Source organism: Schistocerca nitens, chromosome 7, assembly GCF_023898315.1.
Source record: "Schistocerca nitens isolate TAMUIC-IGC-003100 chromosome 7, iqSchNite1.1, whole genome shotgun sequence".
NCBI lineage: Eukaryota > Metazoa > Arthropoda > Insecta > Orthoptera > Acrididae > Schistocerca > Schistocerca nitens.
Window position 1 is genome coordinate 120844961 of NC_064620.1, and position 13787 is coordinate 120858747.

Sequence of the window (13787 nt, forward strand, 5' to 3'; positions counted from 1 at the left end):
ACCCTGTATAAGCGGAGCAGACACGAATGGGGGTCACCCTATCTGAGATATGGGCTGCAAATGGGGAAATTCATTGATATAAGGGACTAGAACAAAGTGCACATTATTATTACGCGGAGCCTGTGAACGAATATCTCGCAAACGGCAAAGCAGGTCGAATGTTCACGTGCTGGTCTGCCGAGTATTTACGGGAAGAGGTAGAAGGACAGTGAAACCACCTCTAGGCGCTAACAGGTTCGACGTCCACTACTGTTCGTCGAACGTGGGGTCGGAGGCTTGTTTGCTCTGTAATGTATGATAGATGGCGGTCTGTGGCATCTCTGTTGTAAGAGCACAGTGCTGGAACACGCACAAGTGTTTAGCGGCACACCGTTCATCGTACATTGTTCAACATGGAGCTCCGTAGCGGACCACGCCTACGTGTTCATATGTTTACCGAACGACATTGTCAGTTACGATTGCAGTGAGCACGGGACCGTCGGCATTCGACTGCTGATCAATGGAAACGTGCCGGCTCTTCGGGTAAATTTCATTTATGCTACATGAGGTCGATGACTGCCTCCACAAACGCCGTCATCGAGGTGAACGGCGGCTCGAAACGGACGCTGGTTGATGGGAACAGTATTACACTATGGGAGACATTCTCCTGCGCTTGCATGGGACTTGTGGTAGTAATAGAAGACACGCCGACAGCTGCAAACCACCTGCATCCCTTCATGGTTGATGTCTTTCCCGACGAGGATGTCATCTTTCAGGAGCGTCCGTGTCTCGGAGCCAGAACCGTGCTACAGTGTTTTGAGGAGCATTATAGTGAACTCACGTTGATGTCTCGGCGACCAAATTCGCCTGATGTTAATCCTATGGAACCCAACTGGGTCGCTATCGGCCACTATCACCGCGAACGCAAATCAGCGGCCCGTTATTTACGCGAATTACAAGACCTGTGAGTAGACATTTAATGCCGCATATCTCCACACACCTACCAACAAACTGTTGGACCCCAGACATGCAGATCCAGTGATGTATTTCGTTTTAAAGACGTATAAACAAGCTATTAAGTAGGTGGTCATAATGTAATGGCACTGCAGTGTATATATGGGTCAAATGGCTCTGAGCACTATGGGACTCAACTGCTGTGGTCATAAGTCCCCTAGAACTCAGAATTACTTAAACCTAACTAACCTAAGGACAGCACACAACACCCAGCCATCACGAGGCAGAGAAAATCCCTGACCCCGCCGGGAATCGAACCCGGGAACCCGGGCGTGGGAAGCGAGAACGCTACCGCACGACCACGAGATGCGGGCGCAGTGTATATACCTTTTGCAATTTTCTGTATATTATTTCTTCGTTATGCTTAGTAGGCACAATTACCATCTGATAGCCATTGCATAGCTCTATCAACTGTGAACAGTTCTAGGTACTGCTCTGCGCCCAGTTTGCTGTGTACCCATTTAACCCACTCGATGTGGCCACAACGAAACGTGACTCATTGTCAGACATACGGTTTTTTATTGGTGTCAGGCAACGTTCACTTCAACAGATACAATTATGGAAAATAATGCTACGAAAAGGACACCTGTATGAGTTCATTACAAAATGTAAAACACAATGTACGTATTACGTAGCTGTATAAGAATATGCCAACAGCTGTGTGAGATTGTGGGATACTTGACAAAGTACATTAGTCTGACTATAGCATCACAGTAAAAGCCACAAATGTTTAACATAAAACCTAATTTACGTACAAAATATAAAACAGATTCTTAAATTTTGAAGTTCCTTTCCATAAAGACAGAAGAAACGTTAAGTATGTGCAATAGGCAATGGAAGCTGTTCATGGATCTAAGACCTATTCTGAGAGAAAAATAATCCTTAAATTTTATTGAACAGTGTAGTTGGTCTTGAATGACTGAGTTTATCACATTCAATTAGCGTATGTACAATGTCCTCTTCAACGAGGCAGGAAGCACATCTTGGTGAGGGTTTTAATTTTAGCAACAACATTCATGCTACCGCCCCTTAGTCTGTTAATAGTAACAATTTCTTCTCTCGTGACTGCCGAGTTGAGGAAACTAAGATTGGCATTTTCTTGAACCGTGGAATACCATGTTGTTTTGGTGTTATGGTCCGTGTCCATTAACACTGTCCGTTTCTTGCGTGCTTGGTTGGCGAGTCTACTATGAAAAACACAGTATGGTATGGATATGTCGCTGGCAAGCAGATGCTGCAACATTTTCATTGCTCGTAATACCAACATGTGGCGGTATCCACTGTAGATGAATCAGCGAAGGCGCTCCTTTGCTCAAGGCATACAGTTCGTCTGGCCAAGCTACACCTTCTCCCATGAGCCTGAAACCGGTTCTTACAACTTCTCTTGAATTCACTGTTTTCATTCGGTTTGTGTTTCAGCATGATGCCTACTAGACTACTGTAGATTTTTGTGAATTTAATAAAAATATTGTAATTTGTTCTGAAAATAATAGCTTCATCAGCTTAAACAGCGATCCAACGCTGTTTCTACAATGGAGGGCCTGGAAAGATAATAGGGAAAGAGGTGATATTTCTTCATGTCGTCAGTTTAGTGTTTGGTATGATGCGTGTAACATAATGTCGAGTGCATGATAGTCAGCAGTCGAGGATGTTAACAGTGTTGGCGTGGCAGATGCGAGTGTCAGATTCAGGCAGATTGGAAGCAATCGCGAGGAAATGGACTGCTTGCCTTCTTCCAGGCACTGGTTGTACAAACAGGGCCAGGGGTTATGTGTATAGACTGAATTGGCGAGTGAAAATTTGTACCAAGGCCGGGAATTGAACCTGGGTCTTCTGCTTATAAGCAGGTGCGCTAGCCACTAAGCCACCTTGCAACGGCCGTCCACACAACAGAACTGCCATGCCTCCCTCCTCGAGCCAAGTTCTCACTGCTGCCCCAGTGTGCTTTAAGTCCCCCTCACACACGAATAGAATTTCCGAGGCTCTCCATGTTCTGGAATAGCATCTCAGTATCGAAGACAAGTGGAGTATCCAGCCCGAAACCCAGGTGTAGCTACTTAAACAAAGAAAATGACAATTTCAGGCACTTTACTAGCCTCATACAGATATGATTTTATGTACATAGACTGAAGTGGCCTTGAATCTCCATGAGACCACTAAAGTCTCTGAAATTGTGTCATTTCGTTTGTAGAAGTTCCTGGTGTGCCGATGCAGCCATAATGGTGGAATCGTACACTGTGAGAAAAATGAATGAAACTGATAAGTTACCGTATGGAAAAGTCACATCAAAATGATGGCGACGAGGAAATGAGTTCATTGCAGTGTAGCTGAAAGTCCTATAATCAGTAATGCGAAAGTCACTCTTTTATTCACATGTTAATCTACCGACATACCATATAAAAACTAATAACATGCAAATGCATGAAGCCAATTTGAGACCATTTACCAATATGACATCGCATCCTCTCTTTTGAGGAAAGCGTGTCCACCAATACGGTAACTGGTCCTTGATATTCTGGGTACTGGCACTGGGGCGGAATTTACGTCTGAGCTGCTCCCATACCTGTTATCTCGGGGGACAGATCCGGGGATCCAGCTGGCCACGGAAGTACACCACTGGCCATTAAAATTGCTACACCAAGAAGAATTGCAGATGATAAACGGGTATTCATTGGACAACTATATTATACTAGAACTGACATGTGATTACGTTTTCACGCAATTTGGGTGCATAGATCCTGAGGAATCAGTACCCAGAACAACGTCCACTGGCCGTAATAACGGCCTTGTTACGGCTGGGCATTGAGTCAAACAGAGCTTGGATGGCGTGTAAACGTACAGCTGCCCATGCAACTTCAACACGATACCACAGTTCGTCAAGAGTAGTGACTGGCGTATTGTGACGAGCCAGTTGCTCGGCCACCATTGACCAGATATTTTCAGTTGGTGAGAGATCTGGAGAATGTGCTGGCCAGGGCAGCAGTAGAACATTTTCTGTATGCAGAAAGGCCCGTACAAGACCTGCAACATGCGGTTGTGCATTATTCTGCTGAAATGTAGAGCTTCGCAGGGATCCAATGAAGGGTAGAGCCACGGGTCGTAACACATCTGAAATGTAACGTCCACTGTTCAAAGTGCCGTCAATGCGAACAAGAGGTGTACGAGACGTGTAACCAATGGCACCCCATACCATCACGCTGGGTGATACGCCAGTATGGCGATGACGAATACACGCTTCCAATGTGCGTTCACCGCGGTGTCGCCAAACACGGATGCGACCATCATGATGCTGTAAACAGAACATGGATCAATGCGAAAAAATGACGTTTTGCCATTCGTGCACCCAGTTTCGTCGTTGAGTACTCCATCGCAGGCGCTCCTGTCTGTGATGCAGCGTCAAGGGTAACCACAGCCGTGGTCTCCGAGCTGATAACCCATGATGCTGCAAACGTCTTCGAACTGTCCGTGCAGATGGTAACGTTTTCCAAACGTCCCCATCTGTTGACTCAGGGATCGAGACGTGGCTGCACGATCCGTTACAGCCATGCGGATAAGATGCCTGTCATCTCGACTGCTAGTGATACGAGGGCGTTGGGATCCAGCACGGCGTTCCGTATTACCCTTCTGAACCCACCGATTCCATATTCTGCTAACAGTCATTGGATCTCGACCAACACGAGCATCAATGTCGCGATACGATAAACCGCAATTGTGATAGGCTACAATCCGACCTATATCAAAGTCGGAAACTTGATGGTACGCATTTCTCCTCCTTACACGAGGCATCACAACAACATTTCACCAGGAAATGCTGGCCAACTGCTGTTCGTGTATGAGAAATCGGTTGGAAACCTTCCTAATGTCAGCACGTTGTAAGTGTCGCCACCGGCGCCACCCTTGTGTGAATGCTCTGAAAAGCTAATCATTTGCATATCACAGCATCTTCTTCCTGTCGGTTAAATTTCGCGTCTGTAGCTCGTCACCTTCGTGGTGTAGCAATTGTAATGTCCAGTAGTGTACTTCAGCATCAAGCAGTCATAGAGACATGTGCTATGTCTGAACGAGCTCCGTCCTGCTGAAGAATGGCAGCAGGATACTGGTGACATGATAGGTAACACCTGAAGATGCAGAATGCCAGTGATGTACTGTTGTGCCGCAAGAGTTCCCTCAGTCACTGCCAGCCGGCACCTGAAGTCGTTCCCCTATGACTCTCGACGTCATGATGACAGAAGTGACACTGCTCTGCCTCTCCAAAACGTTAGAACACTGAGACCTCTCCTCAGATCGCCGCCATACTCGCCGACTAAGGTCATCTGGAGTAGTGTTGAATCCAGTGCGATGCGAGTCATCACCAATTCATGATTCCTGGTATCGGCACCACTCCAGATGCAACCGTTTGTGTTGTGGTGTTAACGGCAGCCTACGTTGTGATGGCAGTTGCCTAGTCCAGCTGCCACCAGTCTCCGAGCGACTGTGCGGGACCACACGGAATGTTGCTCGGAGTTCATCCAAGATGGCTGCCGCGTGGCAGAATCGCTGTGAAAGTGCTCCGTATATTTCGTGGAATTTCAGTGTGTCTTTCCGGTGTTATTACGAAGAATGTTTTCAGACAAAATCGCTGTGAAAGTGCTCCGTATATTTCGTGGAATTTCAGTGGGTTTTTCCGGTGTTATTACGAAGAATGTTTTCAGACAAAAGTACTGTACTGATAACGTAAAAATTTTCAGTAAATTTCATCTGAATCGAACCCAGAAGAACATGTTAAACTTTCGAAGCCCAGCTATGTCCAGTCTGTTCCTAGGATTATAAACTAAAATTTCTTGTTTTTTCCGGTCTTTTCTTCAATATTTTGCGTCGATTTTGTGAAGTTATTCAAGTGCACAGCGGGTTGATTTTGAACTTATTTGAACTGGAAATAGTGATAACGCTGAAATTTGACGATGTTTATCTCCTTTTGGCGGGAAATAACGCCATGTGACGTCATGTGGGAGGGAAAAGACCGGACTGGCCAGCCTATTCCTGCGTTGTCATTTGCTGCTTTCCCAGTTTGAGGAAAAGAGACTCGTATTAGCGCACAGACAAGAGTCGTGAGATTTGTGGAAACCATACTGACGTCAAGTCCAGCGTTGCAGATCCATCTTGCGGCGGTTTCGTCAACTATCAGAGCCTGACATATTTCCCTGTTTGGCTACAGAGTGCAGCACTGCCCGGTAAAGTTTGCCACAGAGTGAAGATCAACGAGTTAAAATTTCATAGAGTGGCTATAGGTCCGCCATGTTTGAAGCAAATTGAAGTTCTGTCCGCCATGTTTTCTTTAGTCAAGTCATTCGTCTGCTGTGTCCCGCCCCCTTGTAACTGCGTTTGACTTACTTGAAATAGCCCATACTAGCTTTATTTTTTCTAAAACAAGCAATAGACAGCAGTGATTTCAGTGTACACTGACAGCAAAAAGGGATGTTTTTGTCGAAATATGGCTAAACTTTTCGATGTAGATAACACTACAAGACAACTCAAATAAGTCTGTCCATCCACTATAACGTTACTTGTTGCCCATAAATTAATGCAATTAGAGCAGGTACCACCAGAATATTACGGTGAAACTTCTAAACATGCTGTGGTTAACTATTAGAAAAAGTAACGGGCGCAGAAATGCGATATTTTTGTCGCTATTTCAAAGTAAACAGTCAAAGCCTCAAAAACCAGTACACTGTGAACGAGAATTTATTTGAAATATGTGTTACATTGCCCAACGGCGAAGCGTTCTTGGGTGGGGTAATTTCACAAATTTTCGTAAGTAGCTGTATGCCTTGGCAGAATAAAAGTGTAGGGTCAGGGCAAATTTCCTTATTTGCTGAGAATAATGGCATACTTTAGCACTGCACTGAAGTTCCAATAGCTCCTTCAACAAACCAACTACATGTTCACTGTTTAACATATAAGAAACTGAACTACATAGCCTTCTTCTCAAACCAGCAACTAAAGTCTGTAACTGCACTATTCTTCTTTTGTGTCGTACACTAAGTTGCTTCATTTGCTTTATCTGCTTCTTTAGTCGCACATTCTCTGCTTGTACTCTGTTATATTGTGTTTTCAACTTCTTAGGGCTTGGGAGACAGTAATTGTGGTCAGCAGAAACAGATATGGGTCTGACAGGCACTGAAAGAATGCAGTTACATCATAAGTTTATAACAGAGTTACACCATAAGATTATAATAGAAAGTATGTAGTTCAAAGTAATAAGAACACGGAGTAAAATTACATTATTGACTTACTTTGTGCTAATGATGTCACTGTAACAGCACTATCTTGCAAATTGTCGAAAGATCGCTTTCTGGGTTGTGGTCGTAATACTTTATCTTGCTTTTGTAAATGTGGTGGAAAGTTAAAGATAGTAGGTACTGCTTTTGACAAAAGGCGCCTCTGGACATTTGTGTGGTACATATATTTCTCTTCAAAATGAGCTGAACAGAGGTAACTGTCTGTAGTAGGAAACCAGTTTTCTCGCTTCATATTTATAACCCATCTTTTTGTAATTTTCTTATCTTTTAAAGGAAATCTGTAATCAACGATAAATAAATTACTTTCCTGCATTTGTCTTAAGCATAATTACAGTTCCAATGCAAATGACTCTTTAATAAACATTAAAAAACGTGTGTCGTATTTCGGTACTAATATACGTACTTATTATATGAAATATTTGTTGTTTTATCGCTGCGATTTGTGCAGTTGAACGCTGAACACACTGCAGGCATGTTGACTTTATATTTTGTAACAAAAAAAGTCAACTAGAAAAGTTAAATATTGCAGTAATATGCCGGCCGAAGTGGCCGCGCGGTTCTGGCGCTGCAGTCTGGAACCGCGAGACCGCTACGGTCGCAGGTTCGAATCCTGCCTCGGGCATGGATGTGTGTGATGTCCTTAGGTTAGTTAGGTTTAACTAGTTCTAAGTTCTAGGGGACTAATGACCTCAGCAGTTGAGTCCCATAGTGCTCAGAGCCATTTGAATTTGCAGTAATATCACAACAGCTGACACACTTCCAACACAAACAGCAGTAACGCTTTCCTAATGTTTTGACTAAGGAGAACATGGCGGCCGAGTTAGCGTTGGTTGCCGCTAGGAGCGCTGTAACTAGTATCTCCATGATTATCTCAGCCACTCTATGAAATTTTAACTCGTTGGTGAAGATCCACTGCGACACTGACATCTAGTGGCGCAGTAGCGCACTTCGTGCATGAAGTAAATTGTTTCTCAGATGATAGGGGGCAAAACGAGATCTTTGATGTGGTTTTCAGTAACTGTTTTAACATCACTTGCACCTATCACCGATGTATGTCTTTGGCAGGAGTATATATTATAAATAAATTGTGTAGTGTGACTATATACAACTTTACTGTTCAAAGCTTTTACGACATTCACACTGGATACTCCAATAATATTCGTACCACGCTTGCATAAAGGTGTGAAAACCGAGAAACACAATTCTTGCAGAAGCTGGCGGCAGCTAACAGAATAATTAATGGTGGGGATAGGACACCACGACTGAACATAGAAGGGCTCACCCAACTCAGCTCCCCGACACACCCACCAGCAGCCCGTGGGGAGACACGCCAAGTCGACCAAACATGGTGTGGTGTCACCGCTAGACACCACACTTGCTAGGTGGTAACTTAAATCGGCCGCGGTCCTGTAGTACATGTCGGACCCGCGTGTCGCCACTGTGTAATCGCAACCTAGCGCCACCACATGGCAGGTCACGAGACACGAACTAGACCTCGCCCCAGTTGTACGGACGACATAGCTTGCGACTAGACCTACCAAGTCTTCCTCTCATTTGCCGAGAGACAGATTGAATAGCCTTCAGCTTAGTCCATAGCTACTACCTAGCAAGGCGCCATTTGTATCAGTGCTTATAGCTTACTAATATTCAAGAGAGATGTATTCCAACAAGAGAATAAAGATAAGTATATTATTCCAACTACGTACTTTTCTTCTTATTCATTAATAAGTCTCATGTTCCAGAACTTCAAGCCCGTCTGCGTTAGTTTAGCGTGCACCTAGCTACCTCATTGTGTCTCGGCTGTATGAAATAGACACAACATTATTTGGCGCCGAGGAGTGGTGCCGCGCCCACGTTGCATAAATTGATTGTACTTTGCTCTGATTTGCTTGTGTCATGGCTTCGCCACAATCTCCAGATGTACTGTCCGAATTTTTTCGCTTGCAGAATCAGCAGACGCAGGCGTTATTGGAAGCCCTAGGACAGCTCGTCCAGGGTCAACGTGCGCTGCAAAACGATGCGGCAGCCGCCGCTTCTTCGCTACCGCTGCCACAAAACGCTGTTGCACCTCCCTTTCGGCCATACGTGGCGGCCGAAGAAACCTGGCACGAGTGGTCTCGCCAGTTCCAGTTTCATCTAACAGCCTACAGAATTCAAGGTAACGAGCGGCAGCCGTTTTTGCTTTCTTGTGTCGGTGTGTCTACCTACCGTGTGATAGTGAAATTGTTTCCCCGACGCGACGTAGCAACTCTGTCCTACGAAGAAATTTTGTCTGCTTTAGATGCCTATTTCAAAGAAACAGTAAATGTAGTTGCAAAACGGTATACGTTCTTTCGTACAAAACGTACGGCCGGTCAGACTAATAGGGAGTGGGTAGCAACTTTGCAAGGACTTACTAGGGAGTGTGCATTTGAATGTGACTGTGGACTTCCTTATTCAGACACTATGGTGCGTGATGCAATAGCACAGAACGTTTCTGATGTTCGCATAAGGGAACAGATTTTGAAACTAGTTAATCCCTCCCTTCAACAAGTGATAGACATATTGGATAGGCAAGACACACTTGACTTTGCTCAGGACTCATTTGAAACTTCGCCAGCAGTGTGTCACATTCACCGGCCCGCCGGGCCCGCTGCACGGGACGCTACGCGGCCCTCGCACCCGTCGCAGCAGCGGCGGCCGAACTTGCAAACACGTGCGCCGCGTAAGCAAGCAAATGCAGTGAAATCATGCCCGCGGTGTGCAACTAGACATTCGCGTGAAAATTGCCCGTCACGCCAAGCTATTTGCTTTTACTGTCAAAAGAAAGGACATGTTCAAAGTGTTTGCCAGAAAAAGTTAAGATCAAACAATCGCAATAATTCCAGGCCCTTTGCTTCGTGCCGGAATCGAACCCAGGACAATCCGGCTCGTGGACCTTCACCCATGGACATTCATGTGGTTCATTCCCACCCGTCCAGTGACACTTTAGCTAACAGTGACTGTGTTCGTCCCACCACAAATGGGCGTCGACGTCGCCGAAAATCCCGTAAAGTAGCAAGTGCTTCTGTACCTGTATCAGTTCAAATTGCACGTGACAGTCGCTCTTGTCGTCAGCAGGACAAACTTTTTGTGGACTTAGACTTTGCAGGCAAAGTGATTCCATTCCAGCTCGATACCGGAGCTGCAGTTTCATTGCTCAATCACGACACGTACAAACAACTGGGCGCCCCGCCGTTGCGTGCCGCAAATGTTAAGTTAACTAGTTACTCGGGACAGCAGATCCCTGTGTTAGGACAGTGCAGCCTTCTTGCAACATACAAGGGACAAACAAAACTTGTATCATTTTACGTTCTTCGTTCTTCTAGTGCAGTGAACTTGTTTGGTTTAGATTTGTTTCAATTGTTTAATTTGTCTATAGTAAATCAGGTCCTATCAGTGAATCAGACTGTGCCTTCCGCCAGTGTTTCTAGTCTTTGTGAAGAATTTGCAGACATTTTTGCACCGGGCCTTGGTTGCGCTAAGGACTATGCTGCACATTTGGAATTGAAAGCCAACGCGCAACCGGAATTTTTCAGAGCGCGCAATGTTCCCCACGCATTGCGTGATGAGGTCGCAAGAACATTGCGCGATTTAGAATCTCAAGGTGTAATTGAACGTGTGCAGGCTTCTCTCTGGGCCTCACCCTTAGTAATATTGCCAAAACCTTCCGGAAAACTGAGACTTTGTGTGGACTTCAAGGCAACTGTGACTCCACAACTTGTGACTGCAACTTTTCCTTTGCCCCGCCCGGAAGATCTTTTTGACAAACTGTGCCCGGGAAAATATTTTTCAAAATTGGACCTAGCAGATGCGTACTTGCAAATACCTGTGGACGAAGAATCCCAGCGCGTCTTAGTGGTAAACACGCATCTTGGCTTGTATCGCTTCAAAAGACTGCCGTTTGGGTGTGCATCCGCCCCTGCATTGTTTCAGCAATATTTACAAACTATTTGTGCGTCGGTCCCTACTGCTGCGAACTATCTGGACGATATTGTGATCTCAGGACAGACAGAAGCCGAACATTTGCAAAATCTCCGAACATTATTTCAGGTCTTGCGTCAGAATGGTCTTCGCTTGAGGAAGGACAAATGTGTGTTTTTTGCTCGGGACTTACCCTACCTGGGGCATGTCATAAATGCCCAAGGTATACATCCGAGTCCAGAGCACCTCCGTGCCATACAGGATTTACCTGCTCCGCAGAATTTAAAACAGCTACAGAGTGTGCTGGGTAAAATTAATTATTATGCAAAGTTTGTGCGCAATGCTTCTTCCATTTCAGCTCCGCTTCATCGTTTACGCCGTAAAGGTGTTCCGTTCGTCTGGACGACGGAATGCGAACGCGCCTTTCGCCAGTTGAAATCGGCGTTACTTTCAAATACGTGCCTTACGCCATTCGATCCCCGAAAACCTCTTTTGTTGATGGTAGATGCCTCGGATTTCGGGATCGGTGCTGTGCTTGCGCACAAAGATGGTTCGCATGATCGCCCTATTGCCTTTGCGTCCAAATTGCTCTCATCTGCGCAAAGAAATTATTCCCAGATAGAGAAAGAAGCTTTAGCTCTCGTGTTTGGTGTTACCAAGTTCCATGACTTCTTGTATGGTCGTCACTTTACCATCATCACGGACCACAAACCTTTGACATCGCTTTTTCATCCGACCAAGCCTGTACCTCCACGTACAGCGCAGAAATTCATTCGCTGGTCGCTTTTTCTCTCGCAGTACCGCTACGATATCTTGTATCGGTCCACTGCTAAGCACGGAAACGCTGATGCGTTGTCCCGTTTGCCTGTTGCTGAGGATAAAGCATTCGATTCTTCCGAACTTGCTTGCATGTTCATTGATTCGGAAACCGATGACGTGGTCGAATCGTTTCCGATTGATTTTCGTCGTGTCGCTACAGCCACAGCTGCTGACCCTGTCCTTGCTACTGTTTTGCGTTTTGTTGCTACGCAATGGCCCTTGTCAAAGTCACGGATCGAAGATCCTTTGGTTCGTCGTTTTTTTGCTCACAAGGAGAGACTTTTTGTACGACGTGGTGTTTTGTTGTTGCGTTCTGATAATGATCAATCCCGAGTCGTGGTCCCACGTTCGTTGCAGTCCTCTGTCTTAAAGCTTCTTCACCAAGGACATTGGGGTATAGTGCGTACGAAACAACTTGCTCGTCAGCACTGTACTTGGTTCGGAATCGATGCTGCGATTACGAATATGTGCTCCTCTTGCGTGGCGTGTGCCGAACAACAATCCGCACCGCCGCGTAAATTCTTTGCATGGCCGAACGCCACTTCCCCTTGGCAACGCTTGCACATCGATTTTGCTGGTCCATTCTGGAATGCTCGATGGTTGGTTGTGGTCGATGCTTTCAGTAATTTTGCTTTTGTTGTCCGGATGTCTTCCACGACGTCTTCTGCCACAATCCAAGCCTTGTCTGCTATCTTTTGCATTGAAGGTCTTCCGCAGACTATTGTTTCCGACAATGGCCCACAATTCATGTCCGCAGAATTTCAGTCATTCTGCAAGGCCAATGATATTCAACATCTGACATCCGCGCCGTTTTCGCCTCAGTCAAACGGTGCCGCTGAACGATTGGTCCGGACTTTCAAGTCCCAGATGTTGAAATTGAAAGAGTCGCATTCTCGGGAGGACGCTTTGTTGCTCTTTTTGTCTTCGTATCGCTCTCAGCCCCGCGATGGTCGCTCGCCGGCTGAATTGCTCCATGGTCGTCCTCATCGCACCCTGATGTCTTTGCTGCATCCGCCGCATCAGGTTCCTGTGCAGCGGCAGACTCCTGCTTTTGCTCCTGGCGACGTTGTCTATTATCGCAACTATCGCGGTTCACAGCGTTGGCTCGCAGGGCGCATTCTTCGCTGCCTCGGCCGCGCGATGTATTTGGTTTTGGGGGCCTCTGGTGAGGTGCGTCGGCATCTCAATCAGCTGCGCCTCTGTCGTCGCCTGGGTTCTGCCGCTCCCCGTCTGCTTTCAGCGACGGTGCCGTCAGGTCAGCGCCTTGGGGACCCATCTACTGGCTCGCCTCATCCCCAGGTGTTACCGACGCTGCCTTCCAGTTTGCCTCATGGCGTCGCGCCGCCGCCGCAGCTGCCGCCGGCGCCGCCCGCAGTGGACGCTTCGCTGCAGCCGCCACGCGCCTCCCTGGGTCACGCGCCGCCGCTCGCTTCCCGTGACCAGCCGTCCTCCGCCATGGACCTCTTGCCCGCTCCGGACCAGATGTCGTCTTCGCCCGTCGGGTGCTCCGACCACATGGAGGTCGACCCTTCGGCCCCTCTTGTCTCATTACGTGCGCATACACCTCATGTTGACGTGCACCCTGGACTAGGTTTGCAGGCGTTTCCTAGCTCCCCTCGGACCGAATGGCCGGGTGCGGGTGGCACAGCATCGCCTGTTGTTAGGCTCCCCACCTCATCGCATACGTCAACATGGGGTCCTCCCCACGGCGGACGGAAGCCTTATAACACGACCGTTCGCCGATTTGCGGGGGAG